Here is a 25263-nt window from a genome sequence, read left to right as displayed (position 1 = left end):
TTTTATGTTCAAGGGCCTAGTCACCCTAATTGCTCACCAAAGCTACCTGATTCACTCTCACCATGACTTTCATCATGTTGTGGAATAAATAATACTTATTCATTTGTATTTAATTTGTGTGTATGTAGTGTTGTGCACATATGTTGTATGCATGATATATTTTCCCATAATCTTGCCAGGAGGAGAGGATGCTAAATTGCATTGGCTTGTGGTTCAGAAGTAATTGCTTAGTAGTTAGGGGGTTGCCTAAAAATCTTAAGGACCCAGGTTCTATTTCCCAGTCCTCATATAAGCCAGAAATACAAGGTGGCGCATGTGGCTGGAGTTCATTTGCAGTGGCTAGAGGCCCTGGCATGTCCATTCCCTTCTCTATACCTGATTTCATTTTTCTCTGAAAAACAAAAAGAAAACAAACAAACAACAAAAAAAACCACTTTTTTTCCCCCCTTTTTTCTGAGGTAGGGTCTCACTGTACTTCTGGCTATCCTAGAAATCACTATGTCATTTCAGGGTGGCCTCAAACTCTCGGAGATCCTCCTGCCTCTGACTCCCAAATGCTGGGATTAAAGGTGTGCACCACCACACCCAGCTACTTTTTATTTTTATTTTTTTAAGCATGGTTGTTTGAGCAAAGTGTCTGTCATCACAGTCAATGTTTCTTCTGTATGGCTTTCTTTTTAGAGCAAGTAATTTTAATGATACAGGAGTTCATAGGACAAAGACAATTCTTGGGTCTCTGCCACTGGAGGGTTAGGAAAACTGTCACATGTGACAACACTCAGATGTTTATGTGAGATTTGGAGATTCAAATGCTGGTCTTCTCATGTCACCTCATATCCTCATGTTTGGACAGCAAGCACACTTAAGAGCTGAGCCATCTTACCAGCCCCAAAATACTTATCCATTAAAATATCTCAACAAAAATAATTATAAAATGGAGGTGGAGACAAAGCTCAGCAGTGAAGGCATTTGCCCACAAAGCCTAAAGGACCGGAGTTCAATTCCTCAATACCCACATAAAGCCAGATGCACAAAGTGGCACATTCATCTGCAGCTTATTGCAGTGGCTAAAGGTCCTGGTGTACAATATTCTCTCTCTTCTAACTCTCTGCTGATAAATAAATACATAAATAATGAAGAATATACTTTAAAAAATATCTCTAGTTCCTTTGTCTATTCAAGTTGCAGAAGTCATCATTTTAATTTCTGTGTCTCTATATTTTATGGTTCTACTTTCTGTTCGTATCTTCAGTCGTACATCAGAATCTCTTTCCTTCATAAAAGTGAACAATAATTCACAGTACATCTAACAGAAGGGGCTTTCTAGTGGAGAGCAAAGGCTGCATCAGGTATTTTTATTCACTCATCCTATTTTGTATTGTAACTGCAGCATTGATTTTCTTTAAACCTAAAGTAATTACTAGCAGGGAAGGCTTTATATTATATTTTTACTATTTCTTTTTTAAAATTATTTATTTAGTTATTATTACATATGGACATATTTTGTATGTAAACATCACATGTTTAGTTTTTTGAGATTTTTATGGATTCTAGATATTAGGTTTCTGTCAGTGGCATGGCTGGTAAATATTTTCCCCCCATTCAGTGGGTAATCTATTGGCCCTGCTTAAGGTATGTTTGTTTGTAAAAAGCTTTTTAGCTTCATGAGATCCCATTGGTTGAGTGCTTGTTTAATTTCCTTGGCTACTGGGGTTTTGTTCAGGAAGTCTTTTTCCAAGTCCTATATCATGGAGAGTGCTTTTTATTTTATTTTTTTCTTCTAGTACTTAATTGTCTTATACTGAAGTCTTTTATCCATGTGGACTTGATATTTGTGCATGGCGAAATGAGTGGGTTTAATTGCATTTTTCTACATGTGGTCAATCAATTTGTCCAATACAACTTATTGAAGATGCTATCTTTTCTCCAGTCTACATTATTGGCACCTTTGTCAAAGATCAAGCAGCTATAGTTGCTGGCCCTAAAGTCTCCAATTTCAATTCTGTTCCATTGGTCTATGCTGTTTTTGTCACTATGGCTTTGTAACATAGCTTTAGATATGGTATGGTGATACCACCAGAAGTGTTTCTTTTGCTGAAGATATATTTGGTTATCTGAAACCTTCTGTCATTCCATATTAATTTTAGGTCATGTTTTTAGTCTCAGTGAAGAATCATATTGGTATTTTTATTGGTATTGAGATAAGTTTGTATATTGCTTTTGGTAGAATTGCCATTTTCACAATATTAATTCCACATATTCAGGAACATGGAAGGTGCTTCCATCTTCTTAAGTCCTCCTCTATTTCTTTCTTGAGTGTTTTTATGTTTTCATTATATAGTTCCTTCACATCCTTGGTTAGTGTTATTTCAACTTATTTTTTGTTGTTATTTAAAATGGGACAGCCTCACTGACATCTTTCTCTGTATATTTGTCCTTTTCCTCTAGAGAAGCTACTGATTTTTGTGCATTGATTTTATATCCTGCCACTTTGCTGAAGAAATTTATCATCTTAAGAAGTTGCAGGATGGAGATTTTCAGGTCACTTATGTATAGGATCATGTCATCTGCAAATAGAGCTAACTTAACTTCATCCTTTCCAGTTTGAAGCTCTTTTATTTCTTTCCCATGTCTTATTGCTTGAGCTAGTACTTCTGGTACTATGTTGAAGAGCAGTGGTGAGAGTGGGCACCCCTGTCTTGTACCCAATCTCAGTGGGAACTCTTTGAGTTTCTCACCATTAAGAATTATTTAGGGGCTGAAGGAATGGCTTAGCAGTTACAGTGTTTGCCTGCAAAGCCAAATGACCCAGGTTCAATTCCCCAGGACTCACATTAGCCAGATGCACAGGGGCGTGCACGCATCTGGAGTTCATTTGCAGTGGCTGGAGGCTCTAGTGCACCCATTCTCTCATTCTTTCTCTGTCAAATAAATTAATTAATTAATTTAAAAAATACAATAAGAATTATTTGGGCTTTAGGAACTTTATATATAGCCTTAATTGTGTTGAGATATAAACCCTCCATGCCTGTTCTTTCCAGTGTTTTGATCATGAATGACATTGTATTTTATTAAAGGCCTTCTCTGAATCAATTGAGATGATCATGTGGTTCTTATGGTTCAGTTTATTTATGTGGTATATTACATTGACCAATTTCCATACTAAACCATCTGTTGCAGTCCGGTTCGCATCGCTGGTAGAAATCACATAACCAAGAGCAGCTTCTGGGAAAAAGAGTTTTATTTTGGCTTACAGGCTCGAGGGGAAGCTTCACGATGGCAGGGGAAAACGACGGCATGAGCAGAGGGGTGGACATCACCCCCTGGCCAACATAAGGTGGGACACAGCAACAGGAGGGTGTGCCAAACACTGGCATGGGGAACTGGCTATAAAGCCCATAAGCCCGCCCCCAACAATACACTCCCTCCAGGAGGCATTAATTCCCAAATCTCCATCAGCTGGGAACCTAGCATTCAGAACACCTAAGTTTATGGGGGACACTTGAATCAAACCACCACACCATCCTTTGGGTGAAGCCTACCTGATCAAGATGGATAATGCTTTTGATGTGTTGTTGAATTCAGCTTGCAAGTATTTTGTTCAGGATCTTTGCAAAGATAGAAGGGTCCAGTTTTTTGATCCATGCTGATATCCTATATCTTTTGATGGGTGAGTTAAGACCATTAATATTTAAGGTTATTACTGTGAGGTCTGAATTAATCCCTGCCATAAGGAAGTGTTTTATGTGGTTGGGTTGTTGCTTGTGTTATGTATTGTTTTGAGCCTGATCTGTTTTGGTTATTGTTATCTTCTTCTTGTTGGCTCCTGAGATTGGTTGGTTGATGGTTCTATGTGGAATACTCCCTCAAATGTTCTCTGTAGGTTTGGCTTTGTGTTCATATTATTATAAAATTGACTTTTTTCATGGAAAATTTTTCTTTTACCATCTATTATGAGGTTAACTTTTGCTGTATAAAGTAGCTTGGATTGGAAGCTGTAGTTTTTCAGACTTTTAAGTGCCTCATTTCAGGCCCTTCTGGCTTTCAGGGCTTCCATTGAGAGATCTGATGTTATTATAATGGGATTGTCTTTGTATGTTATAAATTGCCTCTCTCTTGCTGCTTTTAACACTATTCATTTTCATTGTTAAGGGTTTTAACTATGCTGTCTCTTGGAGAGTTTCTTCTTTGGTCCTGCCTGTTTGGTGTTCTGTGGGCTCCTTGTATCTGGATGAGCCTCTGTGTTTTCAAGATTACAAATTTTTTCTTAAATAATTTTGTTGAGTATGTTTTCTATACCTCCAGTCTGGATTTCCTCTCTTTCTGGTATGCCCATGATCTGGTTGTTTGGTCATTTTAGAGTGTCCCACAGTGCCCTTGTATTCTATTCCCTTTAGTTTTTGAACTAAGCAAAGTTTTTGGCCACCTGATCAATTTCTTCTGTCCTATATTCCAGGTCAGAGGTTCTGTCTTAAACATGAGTGACTCTGTTGGTGAGTGGTTCTAGAGAGGTTTTCATAAATTCTATTTGATTGTTTTCTGCTGTGATGCTTTGTGAGTGTCCATCTCTTTTTTGTGGTATGATTTCAATTTGAATTCTGATTTTCTTGATGCTTCTTGTAGTTCATTCTTGCATTTGATCAAGTCTTCATTAAGCTTAATCAACATGTTGTTGGGGTCTTCCATTTCTTGACTTACCTTCAATTTATTCATTTCTCGTTGGAGGGTTCTAATATTTTCTTCCATCAATCGAAGCCTACTGTCTAAAGCTGACCATTCTAGGAGACAATTCTGTTCAATTTTATTGATACAGTTATTGGTTCTTTGATAGTTTGTTTCAAGTTCAGAGATTTTTTTTTTAATCAGGATCTGATTGGTTATTGTGATTTCATTTTGGAAATAAATATCTTTGATATCTCATAATAGGAGTAGGCATCCTTGGTGGAGACCTGTCAGTTTTCTGACTTTCGTTGGCAATTTTTGCATTGTCTACCCATTTCAGGATGACTCTTTATCTTATTGAGGAGGAAGCAAGTATGTGTCCTTTGGCCTGTTCACTCTCTGACTCAGATGTCCAATCCAGATACCAGAGAAAAAGACATGATTCCACAACTCATACAAGGGTCAGGTACATATCAAAATTGCTTAGCCATTATTCCCTCAAATATTCCTTCTGCCCCTTTTCTATTTTCCTCTTTACATTTTCCAACAATGCTTTCTTCATGCCCTTTATGCTGTCTGAGGCCCTATTCACTTTGCTTCTACTTTTTCTTTTCTTTCTTTTCCTGCTTACAGACAGAATATTTCCCACTGTATCATTTCATAATCTGATATTTTATCTTTTTTTAAAATCTGTCCTGAAAATAATTTCATGATATCCTTCAATTCAATGTTGTTGACTTTTCATATCCATACTTATAGTTTTTAAAACTATTTTTCCATTATTTGCTTCATATTTTTATACATTCATGTCATGCTAACATTTTCATATTTCCTTTTAGATTTTCTGTAATTTCTTTCAGTACTGAATCAGCATCAGCCTTCTACTACTTTATTAGTTTTGATGAAAATTTGATTTCAATATATGCCAATGCTGTGATTCTAGAAATCATCTCCCTTTGCTTCTTTATCAGAATTTTCTTGACTGTTGTTTCTAAATAATTGTTCATGTTTCATTTGATTTAAGGTGTCCCTTTGCCAGGTATAAATTCAAGGTTTATTTGTATTTTTGCTTTCCAAGATGTATACCCTTTTGCTTAGCATATTAAGCGACTTTATAACCTTACCATATATGCAGTCACTTTTGATTATTTTATTATGTGGTTTATGAAAAGAAAATTTTTAAGAGAAAGAAAGAAAAAAAATCAAATAAAGGAAACTACATTATGTATCTTCAAGGTTGCGTGGGAATCACACCAGGCTTAAGTGGAAGTACATTGACCAAAGCCACCTTTTTGTTTGTGTGCTACCTGCTGAGTTCAGAATAGCTATCAGTGATCAGACAAGAGGTCTGCAATGTGGGGGAAAGGAAGTATATTTAGAACTCTGGATGCCCCCTCCAAAATAAAACATATTTACAGATGTCATGGGCTGAAGAATGAACATTGGCTATAGTGCCCAGAACTTAAATTCACAGAAATTAGCAGTGGTTTACCATCTGAGCTCTCCCCAAGAAACTTTGTCTTCAACAGATTTCTGGATTTAATCACATTAAATCCCATGGGCTCTGTGGCTGTGGTATCAGGCAAGGGAGACACTGTGTATTTTCTGCTTCATGCTTCATTGTCCTCTATTCCCTACACCTGCACACATTTACATACATAAGAATTACATTTGCTACTGCTTTGTGTATGTTCATTTTATTACATGAAAAAGTATCATTAAGCACAGATGTTGTACATTAGTTCTGCTATATGTTTTCAAAGAATATGCAAAGTATAAGCTCTACATATACCTATAATTGCATATTTTTTTGCTATAGTAGAGGAACCATACATTTCTTAATATACTGTGTCTAGCCTCATCCTAGATCCTAGTTTTTTTTTAAGTGGAGTAAGATTCATATATGTTTTATAAAAAAGTATGTAACTTGATTTTCAGTACAGACTATTTCCTTTTCTTGAAAAGCCATCTTTTTACCCAAGATGCTTTCCAAAATTTTCTCTGCAGTTGTCAGATTTCTTGTTTAATATGTTCAATTAGGGCCAGAAAAGAATAATTATATTCATGAATATATTTTATATAAAACACAGAAATTATCATTGTCTGGTATGACATTTGGTGTCTAGGTACTTCAATATTAAATAAAACACTATTACTGTAAGAGGATTTCATGAATGAACTTGATTTCCATTTGAAATTCAAATTTTTGTCAACCATAAAATATGACAGAGATGTTTGCTAAATCACTTCTTTGAAGTGCTATTTTAACTATCTTGGAGGAAGCTTGAAATTTAATCTTCAGTGACAGAGAATGAATATACCTACACCCCTATTTTTTTCTAAATGAAAACCCATTAGGCTTTCTGGAGTGCTTACTTTAGAATGCCAATGGAAATAAGAAACATGAACAAATATTGAATTCAACTATTTATGCTACAATAATGTATCTTCACCAAGATAGACCATGCATATTAGTTACCTGAAGTTCAAAATGATTTACAAAGAGAATACTATTAGATTCTGAGTCCGGTAATTATTATGCACATATAAAAATTTGTAAAATGAATCATTGACAAAGACTGAAGTAACAAAAACTCAGTAGATATGTGACTTTTCATGCACATGATGTTGATCTTTGTATTACTTTTGTAGAATCTTTATATCCAAAAGCAGATTCCTCTGCTTCAAATGTTTAACCACAATGGCTACTAATTATCACAAAAAGGCCAATAATTTATTCACCTAAAGTGATCATAACTAAACTTTATTTCATTTGTAGTAGCTTTCAGATGTGGAATTTGGACACTAAATGTGGATTAGGAACTTTCAACCATTAAATATTGTTTCACGTCTGTATAAATATATGTAGTCATACTTTGTGAGCATAGTCCTCAGATCTATTTTAAATGGACCTATTAAATGTTTTTTAAGACATATAGATAGGACGTCCTTTCTCTAGTGCTTTGGAATTAACTATATATTTCAGTTACTTTCTTCTTGATGGTCCAAAATATATGATCAGATCATGGCATAATAGTGCACACCTTTAATCCCACCACTTGTGAGGCAGAGGTAGGAGGATCATGGTGAGTTCAAGGCCACCCTGTGACTATATAGTGAATTCCAGATCAGCCTGGGCTAGCCTGAAACCTTACCTTGAAAGACTAATTTAAGAATTTCCAATTCTTTCAGTTTCAAGAGAAAGTCAATTATGGACAGAAAGCCTCTTGTGCAAGGAAAGGCAGCACCTCATCAGTTCAGCAGGGAAGAAGTAGAGAGAGGGGGAAGAGCAGGTGGGGCTGGATGCCAGTGCATACTTTCTCCACAAAGCTCCACCACCTAAAGGTTCCCCAACTTTCCCAAATATCACCACCAGCTTGGGATTATATGTTCAAACACATGAGCCTCAGAGGGACATTTTACATTCAAATCACCATAGGTTAGAATACAATCTTTTACTTTCCAGATATGGTTCAAGTATATATGTTGAAAATTTCATGAATGGATAAATTGTATTTATATTGTATTCACAAAGAACTTGAACTTGAAAGTTGTCTCCTGGGTCTTCCTATCTTTTCTCTATACCTCAGTGATTCTGACTCAATGAATTTGCATCTCACCACTTGCTAGTGTTTGCTTGACAAATTCAAAATTCGTGTGGTTTAGTGTTTTATTTATTCAAGTGTAGCAAGTCCCAGACCAGAAGTGAACAGAAGACCCCCCAATTTTTTTTAATTTATTTATTTATTTGACAGAGAAAGAGGGAGGGAGAGTGAGAAAGAGGGAGAGAGAGAATGGGCACATCAGGGCCTCTAGCCACTGCAAACAACCTCCAGATGTGTGGACCCCCTTGTGCATCTGGCTAATGTGGGTCCTGTGGAATCGAACCTTGGTCCTTTGGCTTTGCAGGGAAATGCCTTAATCACTAAGCAATCCCTCCAGCCCAGCCACCCAAATAAAAATTTAAAATAAGAATCTTTATTCAGCCAGCTGTTAATTGTCCCCTCACAGTCAGAAGGAGAGAAGCCTTGTCCTATTTTTTACAGTGAGTTCTGAAGGGGAAACCCAATTTCCTTTACAATGATCTGAAAAGACCCCACCCACCACCACCACCACACACACAGATACAATTGTCTTTAGCAAGAGTAAGCAAGCATGAATACAAAAGCAGAATTTTTGCAGTTAGCACCAAGTATGAAGCAGATAGCAAATGTCAGGACACCTTGACCTCAGGGCCAGAGGAAACACCAGATGCCTTCCTTGAACCTCATCCTCATTCTTTTAATTAATGCTCTGTGCTAATCTTTAATCTTTTATGGTTCCTTGAGAATTTCAAGATGGCTGAGTGACCTAAGATAGCTTCCCTTATGTCTGCTTACAAGAGGTTTTTATGCCAAGTGAAACAAAAAAATTATATTTTTTATTTGAATTTTGAAAATGATGACCAAATGAAAGGCAGAGTTTATGATTAACAAGTATAGAAATTAATTGCACTTCTTCCAAATTAATAAAGTTTAAAAAACTTTGTGACATTTGAAAACAACTCTTACATATATGATCCTTAGCTAAGAAACAAAAATTGAGAGTTCAGTGAGACGGACTTGGTAACTACTTAAATCAGAGAAGACAGCAAAGAGTGGATGTTTTTTCATGGAGCATAGGCTGGGCTCTTTCTGCTCAGCCAGTAACATGGTAACAAGCATATCAGTTACTCTTACATTCATAGTTGCTTTGTAGTTTTGTTTTTTTTTTTTACTCCCCTTACTTTACTAGGAACAGTAGCTTGTTGAATCTCATAAAACATTTTATATGAATCTCATGAGATACTATATATGATTAACTGAGTAAAAATACTCCTGTAATACAACATAATAAACACAAATATGTTACACATAAATACATTTAAATTAATGAAATGTTATAATATTTTGCTAGCACTGGCAACAATAGAACAAAGTTTTGAAAACCAATAGCCAATATCCCTTTGCAATAGGTTTCCAGGACAGCTGTAATGAATTACTACAGACTAGATTGTTTAGTAACCACCAAAATGTACTTTCCAAAGTTCTCAAGGTACTGGCAGAGCTATTTGGCTTCTGAGGGGCACAGAAAATAGTTCTTCATGAGATTCTCAAAGCTTCTGATGCATAGAAATCCATGGAGTACTTTAGGTCCTAGTTATTTCCCCCCAAATTCTGAGCCTGTCCTCAAGACACTAGGATGGGCATTTTATATTCAAACCTTCACCTTAATATTATGTTGGGGAATTTTGCTTTTGGTTCTCACTTGAGTTACATTATACTTATGGTTATTTCATTATGACACTGAATAATGCTTTACTTTTGAAATGACAGTGTTTAGGGGGAAAGCACAATTTTACTTTCCCAGCCTTGCCTTTGAATGAATTCACCCAAAACTTCAATTTTTAAGTAGGGTGGCATTATTTATTTATTTATTTATTTATTTTACTTTGTTTGGTTAATAATTTAGCTGAATAAATTCACAAATTATGGCTTAGAGTAGAAATATAGATGCCCAGGACAGCCTGTGAAGCTTCTGTCTAGGTACAGCTGCTTTCTTTGCCCTGGGTTTGATCAGGCAAGTAAATAGAGTAGACGTAGGGAAACCATTTTCCCTATAGACTTGTAAACTTTCATTGACTAAATAGTTTCCACAAAAAATTTAGGCAGTTTATACATTGTGCAAATCAAAATCACTTCTAAAAGAATTAATCAGTTTGCTTGGACTTTATCTGGCCATCTGTTATTGAATTTTACTATCTAGATTGAGTCCTGGCCAGCTGTTCTTGATTTTTATTGCCTGCGTTACCTATGTAGATATGCCCACTGACAAAATTAATTGACTGAATACTCAATTTTCATCTCATTTACAAAGAAAAATACTGTATAAAGAATGCAGAACAGTGTCTAAGATTTATAAGTATTGACAGTTTATTGACAGATTAGAATTTGTGTCATATGTGTATGCAATTATGTAAGTTAAGTATAAGAGGTTTTCAAATTTATGTTTCTATTAGTGTATATATAGGAAAATCTTGCTATAGTGTTTTTAACTTATTAATGTTTTATTTGTATATTTTAAGTCATTTGAAAACATCAACAATAGTATTAAGCAAATTGTTTAATAAAACTAATATTTATTTAGTCACAGTTTGGTATAAATTTTGTTTGAGGCTCATATGATAAATTTGAAAATAACTTGGAGTCAAAAGTAATTACTTTTATTGTCATTTTATTCTAAAATATTTTTGTCTAGCTTTTATTTGTGATGAAAAGTTCTTGTTATTGTTTCAAATCACCTCTAATATGGATGGTAGTAAGGGTGATCATTTCTTTTTCCTTTTGACAGTGCTGGATATAGAATCCAGGTACTTCCACCTGGTAGTCAAGTGCCCTGCCACTGAGATACAATTCAAGCCCTAAAAAGTGCTGATGATGCCTGTAAACATACTAAAAATAAGCCTCATGACACTGGTTTGATAAAACAATTTTTCATGGTCATGGCCTACCTGCAAGGGCATTTTCCATACACAAATCCTGTCCTCCTCTTTGCCATAGGAAGTGTTCGATTCTGAAGGCAAATGGTCCCACAAATGTTCTTGTCATTACTAATGTGCACTTATTGCTAGCTAATGTACTTTTATTTTCTTCAACAATTCTGATAATGGAATTTAGATGGAATCTTAAAAAAAAACAAGTGTCCAAATTGTAAATGAGATGATTTGCCAATGGGAAAATTACTTAAGAATGCTAATGGAATTTCAAAGACTTCATGGGCATTTGTAAATAAAATGACATATTTTTATGTTAATTAAAACATAGGATACAAAGCTTAAGAAATGACCAGCTCAAGGATGTTTTTAATATTATATTTTACATTATTCAAATATGCCTTCTCTTCTTTTTAGGATATCACAAAATTAGGCTCGTATTGCCTTTTCAGAAAAAAAAGAACCATTGTAGACTAATAATAAGCTTACTGAAAATGTTGATCACTGTACAAATAATAGCATAAAACTAATATACTTATTGATAGCATTTTGAATTATTTCAGAGGCCTAAAATTATATCTAATGTTTTGGCTTTTATTTGCTAAAGCAAATCATTCTAAATTATAGACTTTAAAACACTAAATTATCATAAAAAATCTAATCCTTAACATGTGTGAAATTGGATAAAGAGATAGTTCTATGGTTAAAGTTCTTTGTTTGAAAAATCTACCACAGCCTGGGTTGAATGTGCCAGTACCCATGTAATGTCAAGTGCACAAAGTGACAAATGTGTCTGAAGATGTTTACAGTGGCAAGAAGTTCTGGAGCGCCCATCCTCTCTCTCTCTCTCTCTCTCTCTATCTCTATCTCTCTATCTATCTATCTCTGTGTGTAAATACATGTTTGGGAACCAGGTCTCTTGCTACTGCAAATAAATACCCATCCAGCTTCCCATAGGGGTTAAGGGATTGAACTCTAGCTTGTAGGCTTTACTACCAAGAGACTTTAATCAATGAACCATCTCCTTGGTCTCAAAACACGTGTTGTGTTATGTAATAGACAGAAGATGTGCATGTGTTTGCTTGTGTGTGTTGAACCCTTTATGATATGCTTCACATGTTAACAGTGATGCATTTTTTCTAAATTTTGCACCAAGCTAAGTGAGGACATGGTTATCAGCTTATAATCATGCATAACATTATCCAAGTGTAATCATAAACAGTTTTCTAAGGTTATATGAATAGTCAGATATTAGAAAGAAATGTTAAAGGGAAATATATAAGCAATGATGTAGCTGGATATAGTGTCACACACTTTTAATTCTAATACCTGGGAGGCAGAGGAATGAGGATCATGGTGAGTTAGAGACCACCCTGAGACTCCACAGGGAATTCCAGGTCAGGCTGGGCTACAGTGAGACCCTACCTTGAAGATACAAAACAAAACAAACCACAAAAAAAGGATGATGGAATTTGAAGAAGTGAGGAAATGAGCACTTCATATTATATGTAAAAAATAATAATAATAAATCTATTAATTCAATGCAATCATTTTAAAAGAAAGAGAACAAGAAGCCATTTATTTGGTATTCTGATGTACTATAATAGGATTTTAATTTTCTATATTTGACCCTATCAAGTATGCTGCTTAAAAGTAACACTAAAACTTCTTTTCAAACTGGCATTTTGTCTCCACCCTATATGCTTTTCATTTGTCTTTTTAGCTCTCAAGAAATTGACTATCATACTAATATCCTCAACAATCTACTATTTGCTGTGTAAATCAAGGAGGTAAAGAGATGGCTCAGCAGTTAAGGGTGCTGGCTTGAAAGGGTTTGTGGTCCAGGTTCAATTCCCCAGTACCCACATACAGCTTGATGCGTCATGTGTTGCATGCATCTCCAGTTTATTTTTAGTGGCAAGATGTTTTGATATGCCTGTTCCTATTCTCTGTTTCTCTTTATGTCACTTTCTCCAAGTAAATATATAATAAAATATTGATAAATGTAAAACAAAAATCCGATGTAATCTTAAAATTTGAAAGCCATTTGGGGTTTCAGAAGAAAGAAGAAAAGTTCATAGTTTTGTAAAAACAAAAATTTTAGAAAGTAAAATAGCTACCTACAAAAGAAAGAATACCAGGAGATGCTACGTGAATGTCTCTTGAGGATCTAGATTTATAATATGCATAGGCTAAAAACGAATCTAGCAGTACTGCTAGGTCATTGTTACAGACCTCCATTCTCTAGTTCTTTCAAACTTGGAATGCGGTCTCTGTGTTTGTAAATGAAATACCTACACAGAGCCTGATACCAAATACAACTTCAGTAACGAGTAATTAATTCAGCCTTCTTAAAAACCTATAAGTTAATTGGGCTGGAGAGATGGCTCAGCGGTTAAGCGCTTGCCTGTGAAGCCTAAGGACCCCAGTTCGAGGCTCGGTTCCCCAGGTCCCACGTTAGCCAGATGCACAAGGGGGCGCATGCGTCTGGAGTTCGTTTGCAGAGGCTGGAAGCCCTGGCGTGCTCATTCTCTCTCTCTCCCTCTATCTGTCTTTCTCTCTGTGTCTGTTGCTCTCAAATAAATAAATAAAAAATTAAAAAAAACACAACCATAAGTTAATTAATAGATAATTTTAATAAAGCAATTTAACCAAAATATTAATTTGATAGGAATAATGTGACATTTTATCACTGAGTAGGCTTTTCTTTTTCTTTTCTGTTCCTGTTGCTACCTCATGTGGCAGCCGCTGCGCTAGAAGGATCTGGAGGCTTGCCATTGGAAACAGGAAAGGTGTCAAGTCTATAAATTACTCTTAATTATCAAAACCAGAATTCATGAAGTGACTTTCACACTCTTGGGTATAAAATACATCAATAATTACCATGAGACATCCTTTCACAGCTATAATTCACTCACTTGATTTTACAGTTCTCACTGTCCAGTTTCATTGTCTTTCCCATGTCTTCTTCTGTGTAAGTTCTTAGCGCTTTTATTCCTTTCCCATTGACTCCCGAGTTGGCACATTTCCATACTTCCCATTATGCTTACCAATACTCTCATTAAAAGAGTTCAGCTAACCAAACAGTGCTTGTCAAATCAACTGTGGAGGTGACATTAGACACATTTCCCCATGAGCCATACTCAAGTGTTTTTTCTAGAAGGACTCTCACTCCTGGTTGTAGTTCTAGGGCTAGGTGCAGTGCTACTTATTGTGATCAATTATTGATCTCCTGAACTTGACAACAGTTTCCAACATGAGAGGGTAAAAGGAATTTTGTTCTGTGAACCAGCCATGGACTGAAATATCAAGTACCTCTCACATTAAAGTGGTAAAAACATAAAATCTAACAGAAATTCTGTTTCTAGATCATATGCCAATTACCTTGGGGTATTGTTTAGCATAATATCAAAGACCTGTGTCTTTATTGAGACAAGGACCACGGGGACCAAGTTAGCAGCATAAGCAAGAAAATGAGAGATGAAAAACAGTTCATCATTAACATTCCCCTTTTCTGTTTTTAATTCCTGTCTTATTGTTTGGCTTTCAGCCATTACTTTTGTGGTCATTACAACGCTGTCATGAAGGGAAACTGAATATTCTTTTAAAAGGAAATAAAATATTTCAAGTGGAAAACTGATCCATCAAAAACTTTGTGGAACATCAGGGTAAATATGCTTCAAAGCAGACACCCACCCACACCGCCTCCCTCAACTGCCTCCTGCTGGGACAGCATAGCAGGCTAGGGAAGCTTTCACAGCACTTCTCAGCAGTGACTTAATGAAGGCTAGGAGAGAACAGCAGGGCGAGGGGGAAGGAGAGAGGTCCTTGAAAGGAGTGTGGGCTAAAGTCAAAACAGAACTAGGTCTGACACTGAATGTCCTTCATAAAGCAGGAATTTGTGACAGAAAGTAGAATGTAGAATTCTGACAGAATAATTTTGCTTTCTTCTGGCATAGCACATTTATAAAATTATATGAAAGTACATTTTGTCCCACAGATGTCTTCTTCCTAAGGGTGAACTAGATGTCTATCCTCAAAAACAAACTGTAGCCCTTCCTGAAACTTTGCCCACAAATTAATGTTACACTTTTTATAGTCTATGTCACTTGAACTTAAAAATACATAGTCTCACTCATCTACAACACCTAACCTGAATCTACCCAAGATACCTTACATACTCAGCAAGCACCTCATGGACTAGACAATAGGATGGAAGGGAGGGCGGGGAGGGCATCAAAGGGTGGAAAACAGTAATCTGGACCCAAACGGCATTGGTACCATAAAATTCTACTTCCTAAAAGTCAGATCAAATGGCTGAACCTTCACTAGACCTTTACAGGAAACACCTGAACCACAAGACACTGGAGAGGGTAGGATCAAGACTAACCTAAATCTTCTACATCTTCCCTCCCTCCCTCTCCCCCTCTCCCCTCTATCTCTCTCCTCTCTAACTCCTGTATATTAGTTATGTTCTTCCTCAATTTCTTAGTGGGCACTGACCTATAACCCTCACTTCCAGCTTGGGGCTACCATCCACAATGAACTTTTGATCAGAGGAACCTACAAGGTTTCCCAAAACAATGACAGACTTCTGTCAGAGTACTTGATGACCCACCAAAGGCCAGTGATAAGACCCTATGGCTGAAGACTCCATATGCAGCTGACACTTAAAATGGAACGGCATGGCTGGAAGCCAGGAGAGAGTCAGTCCCCAGACAGTCAGCGTGTCTCATGCCAGAAGGCGCTACATGGGCGACTGGGGGAAACGACCAATATCTGTCCAAGCAACTCATTGTCTAATCTAATTAGCAAAAATTAACCTGACGTGATGCCCACACAAGTGCAATAGTGGCACACAGCCATGGTGAGGAACCAATTACTCTTGATTTGGCTAACTGATCCACTCAGTGGTACTAGACCCATAGCTGGAGCTGGGAAACAAGTCAGAACCATACCCAAACACAAGTCCACTCTACAATATCAAGCTATCATCAATCATGGGGTACAAGAAGGCCTACACCTATCAATCTGTCTATCAAAAAAGTAAGTGTTATTTCAATTTTCTGGGTGCTAACTTACTCTCCATTGGAGAATCTGCTTCTCTTTTTCAGATAGATGCAGATCCTAAGGAGAGAGCTGCCCCAACATACCTCAAAAGGGGCCCAACTGAGACTAAGGACAATTGGCGAAACAAACAAGGATGTTGTTTTCCTGATGAACCAGATACCAGCACAAAGGGGAAGGAGACCAATGCAGAGAAAAATCAACTCCTACCAAATCAGAGAGCCAGAGCCTCAGAGGCCCCCAACACCTCAGCACTGAAGCAGACCAAAAATGAACCCAACATGGCTCAGGGAAATTTTGCGGAAGAGGGGGCGGAAAGAATGTCAGAGTCACATGTTGGGTCATGATTTGCAGAGACATTTAGCATACCAATAACTGGGGACTAACTCCACAATGCACGACCCATTTACATCAACAAGGAGGGTCTAATGGGAGGGGGTAGATCATAGATGAGCCTAAATAATGGTACCAAACTGCCTATATTTGATGAAAAGAAAACTAATAAATCAAATTTAAAAAAAATATATAATAATCTTCTTTTCAGGCCGGAAAAAAGACAGAGTGGTAAAATTATTCCATCACTTAAACAGTCAACAAGCTAAACCCACTTCAAGGACTGATAATGTAAGAGAATTATCATTCTTTTGTTAGAGACATATCTGCTTATGTTTTGGAGTTCTGGATATTACCTGCTATGTTATATTTCATGTAAAGCCATTCCTATATCTCACAATTCTGTAAGTACTAATTGATGAGTATCTTCTTTGTAGAAAACTAAAATCAGAAAATTAAGTAGAGATTTAAAAATAGATGATTTAAGAGAAAAATGAAGTTTCATAATAACTGTGATCTAGGCATGATTTTTCAATTGACATTTTTACAGAGTTTAACTACTATAATTATATGGTTAATGAACACTAAACTTAGAAAATTAACTATATAATATGAAGCTCATAAAAAAACAGTACAATTTCTAAACTCAAAATAATATACATGTAGATCAGACAAAATAATTCTTCTCTTTTCTTTCACCATACTTTCTAAATATCAATGCACATGTTTACAGCAACAATTTGGCTTCCCATTTATTAATCATTTCATTAGTGACTCTCTATATTCTCTCCAGTTAATGTCAGGATTTCCTCTGATGCTTGTTTGTGAAAACACAAAATTCCTGAGCTCAGTTCTGTTCCACAAAAGAGTTTGCAAATTCATTCTCTCAGAAAGCTCAGAGTATGTCATCAAATCAAAGGCATGATTGGAATAAACAATGGTCCACATCTTATAGGATAGGAATTTAATTCAATCAATGGTCTTTAATAACATAACTGAAAAATGTCTAGCAGGAATATTAGAGATACTACTATTGGCAAAGTTCTTGCCTTGTAAGCATGAGGACCTAAACTCCATTTCCGGTATACATGTTAAATACCAGGCATAATGGAACATGTCAGCTGGAGGGAGTTGGAGATAGGACTATCCCTAGGGCCCTTTAGCCAGCTGGTCCAGCCTAAATGATAAGCTGCAGGCCAATAAGAGATACTGACTCAAAAAAGGTGCATGTTGTTACTGAGAAATAGCATCAAATAATATATTCTGGCCTCATACATGTGTGCATTTATGTACAAGATATGCACATACAGATACATACATGCACACATGTGCACACACACAGAGAGAGAGAGGGGGAGTTTATAATAAGAAATGTAGCATCTTAAACAAATGGCTCTGGACAAATTGGATAACCTCATGTGGAAGAAATGACACTAGACCCACTCATCTCACCAAGCACAAAAACCAACTCCAAATGAATTATAAACCTCAAAAGGAGAAAAACAAATGGCTAATACTCACCTAAGAAAATGTTCAAAATCCGTAGCCATAAGGAAAATGCAAATTAAAGCCACTATGATATTCCACATTACTCCATAAAGTATAACAATTGTTAAAAAAAAAAAAAAAAAAGACAGTAAATGTTGGTGAGGGTGTGAGGAAAAAAGAACCCTCATTCACTGCAATTTCGATTGAAAACTTGTGCAGCCACTCTGGAAATCAATATAGAGAACTCAGAACAAGATGAAAATATACCTATCAACTGACCTAGCCATTCCTCTACCAAGCATATACCCTAAAGGCTCCACACTTCACTGCAGAGATACGGGCTCATCCATATTTATAGTTGCTTAATTTACAATCATTAAATGTGGCATCAACCCACATGCTCACTGTTTGGAGAATGGATAATGAGGATGATACATATATACAATGGGATTAAACTCAGCATTAAGGTAAAATGATTTAATGAAATTTGTAGGAAAATGGATGGACTTTGTAGGTACCATACTAAGCAAACTCATACAAGCACAAGGAAACAATTGTCTCATGGCCTCTCTAATCTGTGGTTCCTAAACTGGAACATGTTAAAATGCTGGCATACCCAACAAGCAACTCGAGGGCCAGATAAGAGGGATGGAAGAGTTTAGGCAGAGGGGAATGGGAGGGCAAGGGGGAAGATATACACAAAATGAATTAGCACTATAGAAACCTTCCTCTTGGGAAGTGGACTAAAATATATAACCCTCAATAGGAGCATGAACTGATTGTCTTATAAGACAAGCCCTGGAGAGGGTGGGATAAGCCTGATTCTAAAATATTTATCCCTGGCTGGTAAATCCTAGTAGCAGAAATGTAATGCAACCACAATTTAGCTGTTGATTGGAGAGATATATGAAGTCCCCAAAACAAGACCAACTTCTGTCAAAGCACTTGGATATTTGCCTGAGGGAAAAAGCAAGAACCTATTGCTGAAGATAACACATTCTGCCAATGGAGAACCTCCAGGGACCTTCCTGAATCTGGAAGGAAGTCAGCTCCCATGTAGTGCTGAAAATCATGAGATGAGATGCTGATCAAAAACAGACAACAGTGCAGTGAGCAAGCTATATGCAAGCAACTATCCTAACAAGATGTACACACCTGTGCAATAGTGGCACCCACCCTGGGTAGGTAACCAATGGCTTTCTGGTTGGCTAAGAGATCTGCTCAGTGTAAAGAAACCCAGAGCTGGAACTCAGAACCAACTCAGATGCCTATGGAGACCAATATTATGGATTCCAATGAGGCTACCTCCATCAGAATACCTCTAAATTAACAATGTGTATAACCTTTAACCAATCATGATCTCAATCTCCATTGGAGAATTTATTTATTTATTTTTTTTTCAGAAAACAGTGAGAAATGAGGACAACCAAAATCTATCAACACCACATGTGAGCAGATGAACCACGGCTAACACAGCAGCCAGGGCTCAGGTGAAAACACAAAGGAATTGGCAAGATGAGCAAGAGTGCTTCTTCCATGATGAGCTGTTTGACAACCTGAGCCAGGGTGATGGAGATAGACACTGAGGATACTCAAAATGCACCAAAGTTGAAATTCAGAAGCTGCTGAGATCTCAACACTAAAGTAGAGTTAGAGCACATACACCAAGGCTCAGAGAATTTTGCAGAAGAGGAGGTGGAAAGAATGTACAAATCACAGAGTGGAAGAGAATTTCCCAAGACATTGCCTCCATCCAAATGAAACACTGCTGTTCTCACAACTCATAACTCACAACTCTGTGGTGAGTACCAGCAAGGCCACTAAGGGGGTCCTCAGTGGAGTGGGGACATGGAGGAGGGGGAATGATTGTACCAACACTTCATCTATCTGTATATAGTTTCAACTTAATAAAAAAGGTAATGTTTCAGAAAACTACATTGTCATGACATACAATGCTTTATAAATTATTTATAAATTATTCAACAAGATATGAACCTCTTCAATGCTTCTAAATCAAATAGTAAGTGAATTTTCTTTATTGTAACTGATTTCTATAGTCACACCTTCATTTTTTCTACAAGGAAAAAACAGTGAGTCATATATAACTGATTATCACACATTCACATAGTACTGGAATAAAGACTGTACTAGACCTGGAAATTTTGACTAAAAGACATCATGAGCACACTTAAGAAGAAAGTTTATGCCCTGGAAGGAAGAAAAATATGTGGCAGTATTACAGGAAAAAAAAAAAAAAAAAAAAAAAAAAAAAAAGCACCACTGTGAAAAAAAAAAAAAAATTGGCCCTCAACTGACGGCTTTAACTTTTCTTTCTTTCTTTGCTTCTTCTTTCTTCTCCTTTTCAGTTTTTGTGTTCTTATGTTCTAGAGGTTAATTATAAATAGTATATCAGGATTCCCCCTTAACCTTTTTAGTAGTCTCCTAGATCCATTCCCTACCTGCCTATTTCCACCTCTCACCCCTGACACAGTCAGATTCACATTGCTGGCAGAAAATACCAGACTGAGAGCAGCTCTATGTCTCCCATCAATAAAAGGCCAGTCTGTTGGGATTGTCTGGAAAAAAAATAATAATAAATTTTAAAAAGACAATGCATATCTCTGGTATAATTTTCAGGTTAAGAGATGCAGGCATGCACAAACACATCCACCCACACAATTGTCAATTAATCATTAAAATAAAAACAATAAAAATCCAAACAAGAAGTTTCAATTTAGGCCATTCATACACAATATGGAGACTTTAATAACCAATATTTTCTGTTAAAGCATAATAATACTGTAAAACAGATAGCAAATAGTACATAAGCAACTTAATGACTTATTCAACCTAATTCCTCGTGTCTGTAATAATTGTGTACTATTCATTTTTGACAAGCATCTCCTATCATGTATCATGTATGACTATCATAGCTAATTTGAATTTTAAACTATTGGACAAGTTTGTAGTTAGATTGGTACATAAGTGATGTAGATTATTATTCACTTGCAAATTGATGTTAAGGCTTTTAATTGTAGCATTGTGCATTTACTTCTCTAATAACAATATTTGTTTCAAAAATAGAAGTTTCTGCTTACTTTGAATATCCATTGCACATATTCTATTTCAAAGTTTTCTAGAGATATCTGTACCTCTCATAAAATTAATCATCTTATATAAAGCTGTTGAGAATAACATGTTTATGAATATGTATATAACAAAGACATATATCAAGAGTTTATGTACCCATGCATATGGAATTATGCATATAGTGGACTTCTTGAGGACTGTACTTAAACCTCAAATATGTTGTCTCAAACAGTTTCATCTTAGACAATTTACTTATTCATAATGTCCTCACCTATACATGCATAGTGTAATATTAGCTATCGCAAAAGATGGTGACAGTTATATGGCTTAGTATATATATTTTATTGAACAACTCATGTTTTTTTTTTAAGTTTAATTTATGTTACACTATACTGTAATGAAAATAAGGTTAAACAAATTCATGAATATTCTAAATTGTGTTTAAGGATGTGTTCACACCATATCTCATATGAGGACACATATTTTAAAATAAATTATTTTAAGCTGAGTGTGATGGTACATGCCTTTAATCCCAGAACTTGGGAGGCAGAGGTAGGAAGATGGCCATGAGTATGAGGCCACCCTGAAACTACATAGTGAATTCCAGGTCACCTCTGGGCTAAAGAGAGAGAGAGAGAGAGACCCTACCTCAAAAAAACAATACATACATACATACATACATACATACATATACATTTTTTTTAACAAGGCCTTGGAGAGGGTACAATGAAATCTGACCTTTATCTCCTCCTCTATCTTTCTTTCTTTCTTTCTTTCTTTCTTTCTTTCTTTCTTTCTTTCTTTCTTTCTTTTTCTTTTTCTTTGTTTCTTTCTTTCTCCCTTCCTTCCTTCCTTCCTTTCTCTCTCTCTCTCTCTCTCTCTCTCTCTCTCTCTCTCTCTTTTCTCTCTAATCTCTATCTATTTTATACCACTTATATTTTTCTTCCTTCTCTTCTTGGTTGCTGACCTGTAAGTCCCAGTACTAGCAGGTGGATATCATCCACAATGAGCTTTTGATCAGAGACTTACAAGGTTTCCCCAATAAAAGACAGATTTCAGATTTCTGTCAGAGTGCTTGATGACCCACCAAAAGTTAGTGGTAAGACCCTGCTGCTGTTAGCACATGGCATGGAGTGACATGACTGGAAGCTGGAAGAGAGTCTGTCCACCGACAGCGTGTCTAGTGCTGGAAGGTGCTACATGAGCAACTGGGGGAAAATGACCAATATCTGTCCAAGTAACTCATGGTCTAACCTACTTAGTAGCAAACAACTTGATGTGATGCTTTCACAAGTATAATAATGGCACACAGCCATGGTGGGAAACCAACTGCTCTTGATTTGGCTGATCTGCTCAGTGGAATGGAACCCATAGCTGAAGGTAGGAAACTAGTCAGAACCATATCCAAAATTGAGCATACTCTCCATTATCAAGCTCCTACCAATCCTGGGCTACAAGTGGGCCTACACCTATTTAACTCTCTCTAAAACATTAAGGGTTATCCCATTTGTCTGGTGCTAACTTTACTTTCTGTTGGAGAATCTGCTTCTTTTTCTCAGACAGCCAAAGATCCTAAGGAGAGAACCAACTCATCTACCTTACAAGGGCCCCAGCTGGAGGAGGTGAGGAAATAAGGCCATGTACGAAGACGTGATGCCATTTTTGCATGTTTCTAGAAGAAAGGACATCATTTGAAAGACATATGGGATGGACTCTTGCACATCATTTTGCAAGATTTCAGTAAATACTAGAAACAAAGCCTCCTCAAAGTTGACCACAGCAGCAGGGTTAGCTTTGCAGGTTATCCTTATGGACAAGCATATTGCTTCAAACATGTAGTAATTAAAATGAGGTTTGCCTGGGTTCTTGCTAACAGCTAACAGCTTCTGTGTTAGCTGAGTGATGAGAGTAGGAATATAGGGAATTATGGCATCTTGTAGAAGATAGAAACTAAACATGATAGTTTTCATAATATATTCATTTTCTGAAGAGCCAGGAAGTGTGAGAGCTTTGAAAAGGTTTGTTAGCAGAATCTCAACAAACAGTGCGATTTCTGCAGCTGTAAAGAGAGTGGCATTGTTAGGTCCTCTCATAGTAAACAGCCTCTCAAGAACATGGGCTGTGTATGTATGGACAATACTTCCAGCTTGAAGGTGATGAATCAAGAGAGGAATAGAGACTAAAAGATGCTCCTTTGGAACTTGATTCCTAAAAATCATAATATATTTGATACTGTCAGCTATAAATTCAGAAAATTCATTCACATTCATTGATTTTAAATCAGGGAGTATGTGAGTCACAAAGAACTCAGTCAGGTTCACAAGTTCATTGGCTGGAGTAATTCCATGCTTTTGTGTTTGGGCTTTTGATGCCAAAGATGTCACTAGATAAATGGCTGCATCCTTGTGTTTCTAGTTGACAGGTGGGTTTTTTGCATACTCCTGGAGCATGGAATTAACATAACCAGAGAAGATTCCTGTCACGGGTCCTTCAAAAAACTTGCATAATCCTCGAACAAAATCGCAAGCAGCCCTACGTCTAGTATCAATACCAGAGCCTTCCAGATCTCTGTGTGTGTACTCCTCAGAGTTGCCCTCAAAGGCCTCTTCATCTGCCGCTCTAAATTCCAGATTAGGCACGATAATTTTTTCACAAATGCTTGTCAGCGTGTTCTGGTCCTCAAAAAGATTCTTATAATGTGGTCTCTCACAAACTGAAGCCAGAAATTGAATTGCATTACTTACCAACAAATCATATTTAACCTCTTGTCCTGTTGTAACCAGTAAGTTGCAGATGGCTGTGACAAAGCGAGGCAGGTACCTTTGAAAACTCTTCATCATACTTCTGTGCACAGAGGGCTGCATTCACACAGATATGGGATTTTAAGAGTTCCTGTAAGCCGGCTTCCTCTTTATCATCAGTTTGTAGAAGCTTATTGTCCAACGTTAAGAGGGTATGAAAATTGTTCATCCAGGCTTCCATATTGTCTTCTAAAAATTCAGGAAGATCCTGTAAGTTTTTAAACTATAGAACAATTTTGAGATCAGGATCAAGGACAAGAAAAGAATTCTCAGGGCAGAGGCATCATTTGCATGGGTATTGCACAGCTCAATGGTGGCCTTAAATAGATTAGTCAAAGGCAAAGCAAAGGCATCCAAAACAAGTTTAATTTCAGTCCATAACTCGTTTGACTTAAACTCATGACGGTATCTTTTAAATAATGAGTGTGCTATATGAAGGACTCAATTAATAACATGGAAATCTCCACTCTGAAAGCGATTCACCATTTCTGTCAACAGGTCAGGCCGTTTCTGAGGGAAATCTCTGCCAGTAATGCTAATAGCATCGTTCAACTGCTTCTGGATCTACTCTGGGCTGCTCAGCAGCAACTACACTATGTTGGCTTTAATGGCTGCTCGGTCAGCTTCACAAATTTTGTTTGGTTCATCTTCAACAATTCTCCAGTTCCTTTTAATATAGTTCTTGAAGGTTACTGATGCACACACTTTGATGACATTATACTGGGACTTTTCCAGCAATGTTAAAAGCAACAATGGGTAATTCTGATTTCCTTCTACAGATTAGAGAAATTTCTCAGCTGGTCCTCTGATGGCAGGATCGGATCAAGGGTTTTCTTCAAATATTCCGTTATAGTGTTTGTAAATTTGCATCGCTGAGCTCCATTGCTACAGCATCTAGTGGGGACACAGGGACGGAGGAGGGAATCCCAGCAGCAGACTGTAGCCTGCACTACCTGCTCCTTGCCGCTGCTCTGCCTCATATTCAAACCCCCTGTTTCAAGTTATTAACCCATACAAAATAACTTCTCAAAATCACCTGCTGAGCATTATTTCGAAGTAAGAAATTAGAAGATTTGAAAAAAAGTATTAATTTCCCTCAAAGTTGTATCTCTTTAGAATGGCATACTTAATGTATTAATTAGTAGGGTATAAATCCAAATCGTCCACTCAGCTATGCTGCCTTCCTTTAAGTTTCACAAACATCAGTCAGGCCAAATGAAAAAGCATTTATTGAAGGATGTTAAGATACTAACAAGAAATGGTGATTGCTTATCTTTATTTATTTATTTATTTATTTGCTTATTTATTTGA

The 25263-nt window shown here is 36.7% G+C and overlaps 1 pseudogene; it reads right to left on the bottom strand.

Moving 5' to 3' along the window:
* Nucleotides 1-22749: 22749 nt before the first annotated feature.
* On the bottom strand, nucleotides 22750-24835 carry LOC101615332 (annotated as a pseudogene).
* Nucleotides 24836-25263: the final 428 nt, after the last annotated feature.

This window comes from Jaculus jaculus, chromosome 5, assembly GCF_020740685.1.
Source record: "Jaculus jaculus isolate mJacJac1 chromosome 5, mJacJac1.mat.Y.cur, whole genome shotgun sequence".
In the NCBI taxonomy this organism is placed as follows: Eukaryota; Metazoa; Chordata; class Mammalia; order Rodentia; family Dipodidae; genus Jaculus; species Jaculus jaculus.
The sequence above is the reverse complement of the archived record's forward strand: the minus strand, read 5'-3'. Positions and strand labels throughout refer to the sequence as shown.